The sequence below is a fragment of the Chrysochloris asiatica genome, unplaced genomic scaffold, assembly GCF_000296735.1.
Source record: "Chrysochloris asiatica unplaced genomic scaffold, ChrAsi1.0 scaffold00479, whole genome shotgun sequence".
NCBI lineage: Eukaryota > Metazoa > Chordata > Mammalia > Afrosoricida > Chrysochloridae > Chrysochloris > Chrysochloris asiatica.
The window spans coordinates 209,963-212,653 of record NW_006408997.1 but is presented as its reverse complement, the minus strand read 5'-3'; the positions used below and the strand labels follow the sequence as shown (position 1 = coordinate 212,653).

Below are 2,691 nucleotides of genomic sequence, written 5' to 3'. Positions count from 1 at the left end.
TCTCTGATAAAATAAACTTTAAGACAAAAATCAGCATAACAGATAAAGATGGACATTATTTCATGATTAAAGAGACAACTGAACAATATAACAGAACCATAATAAATATTTATGCTCCCAATGAAACAGCTCGAAATATATAAAGCAAACTCTAATAGACTTGAAGAAAGAAATAGACAAATCTACAATTATAGTTGGAGGTTTTAATACACCACTTCTGAAAAGGGATAGAACCACCAGAAAGAAACTCAACAAAGTTACAGAGGTACTAAACAGCACAATCAACCAACTTGACCTCATAGATGCGTACAGAGCATTCATCCCAACAATATGTATTCTTTTTCCAGTCCACATGGAGCATTCTCCAGAATTGACAATCTGTTAGGTCACAAAGCAAGCCTCCATAAATTTACAAATATCAAAATACTAAAAAAGCATCATTTCAGACAACAAGAACATGAAACTAGAAATCAAAAATACGAAGACCAAGGAAATAAAATTGAATACATAGAAACTGAACACACCCTAAAGCTATTGGATAATAGAATAAATTAAACCTGAATTCAGAAATTTCCCAGAGAATGAAAACACAACATACCAAAATCTTTGGGAAACGGCAAAAGTGGTGCTGAGAAGACAATAAATGTGCACATCCAAAAAGAAGAAAGATCCAAAATTAACACATTAACACAGCACCTCCAGCACTTTACATTAATACATCATGATCAAGTAGGATTCATATCAGGGGTGCAAGGATGGTTCAACATTAGAAAAACAATCAATGAAAACCACCCTATAAATAAGAAAACAGAAAAGAACTACATGATTATATCTATTGATGCAGAAAAGGCATTTGACAAAATCCAACATCCATTCCTGATAAAAACACTCAACAAAGTAGGAGTTGAAGGGAAATTCCTCAACATAATTAAGAGCATATATACAAAACCAACAGCCTACATTACTCTCAATGGAGAGAAACTGAAAGACTTCCCTCTGCGAACAAGTAACAGACAAGGATACCTTTTGTCATGACTCCTACTCAGTATTGTCCTGGAAGTCTTAGCCAAAGCTATACAGCAAGACAGGGAAATTAAAGGCATCCAAATTGACAAAGGTGAAGTAAAACTGTATGTGCAGACAATATGATCCTATACATATTAAACCCCAAAGACTGTATAAAAAAAAAGCTATTAAACCTCATTGGAGGATTCAGCAAAGTGGCAGGGTATAAGATTAACATACAAAAATCAGTTGGATTCCTCTATACCAATAATGACAGTGCTGAAAAGGATATTAGGAAAGCAAAACTACTTACAATAGTCACCCAAAGAATGAAATATCTAGGAATAAATGTAGCCAGAGAAACCAAGGACCTATACAAAGAATAACTACAAAAACTACTACAAGAAACCAATAGAGACTTACAAAACTTGAAGAAAATACCAAGCTCCGGCATAGGAATATTTAACATTGTGAAAATGTTAATATTGAGTAAAGCAATTTACATATATAATGCAATCCCAATCCAGATTCCAATGACATTCTTCAAAGAGATGAAAAAAACAATTACAAACTTTACTTGGAAAGGACAGACCCAGGATAAGCAAAAGCACTGCTTAAGAAGAACAACAAAATGGGAAGTCTCTCACTCCCTGATTTCAAATTTTGCTACATGGCCACAGTAGTCAAAACAGCCTGGTACTAGTACAATGAAAGAAACATAGATCAATGGAACAGAATTCAGAATCCAGAAATTAACACATCCACATACAGCCAACTGATTTATGACAAAGTACCTAAGTATATTTACATGGGAGGAAACACTCTCTTCAACAGATGGTGCTAGCAGAACTGGAAAGTGACATGCAAAAGACTGAAACAAGATCTTTACTTCACACCTTATAAAAAACCAGCTCAGCATGGATTACAGACCTACATGTGAATCCTAGAATTATAAAGGCCATCAATGAAAAAATAGGGACAAATATTAGGGCTCTAATACATGGAGGGTGACGGTTAAACAATGTGCGAGAATTGCGCAGACCTGGTGGAGGTGTTAAATGAAACCCAGACCACGGAGTGGCAGGGTGAGAGTTGTCTGGAGACCAGGTCGATGGTGAGACTCTGCCTAGCGGGAAGAGACTGCAGGGGCCGGCCAGGTTGTCCTACTTATCCTGGATGCAAGAGCGCCATCCTAGCCTAACCCTTGGATCCTGGCTTTGAGGCGGGGTCAACCAACTTAGAGACCCACAAGTGCAGCCCAAAGCTTCTCACTACAACCCAGTCACCCCTGTTGCACGTGCGGCTCTTGATTTACATCCGAGGATGGACATCCCGCCTTTGAGCCGGACTTAAAGGCCCTAGCATAAGGAGATTCCTATTTAACAATAACCACGCAACCGCCACTCGTCTGTCTGTCGTGCTGTGGTGGTTTGAACTGCTGTGATTCTGAGGGCTATGCCACTGGTATTTTAAATAACCAGCAGGGTCACTCATGGTGGACAGGTTTCAGATGAGCTTCCAAAGAAAGACAGACTAGGAATAAAGAGTGACAAACTACTTCCGAATCACTAGTCACTGAAAACTCTATGAATAGCAGAGAAACGCTGTCAGATACAGGACCAGAAGGTGGGAAGGCACTCAGAATGCAACTGGGGAAAAAATGGCTCCTCAAAGTAGAGTTGACCA

The 2,691-nt window shown here is 38.4% G+C and overlaps 1 protein-coding gene across 1 annotated transcript in view; it reads right to left on the bottom strand.

Moving 5' to 3' along the window:
- The window catches only part of UGGT1 (UDP-glucose glycoprotein glucosyltransferase 1), a 311,128-nt gene that overhangs the window by 230,285 nt on the left and 78,152 nt on the right, over window positions 1-2,691 (bottom strand). The window lies entirely within an intron of this gene.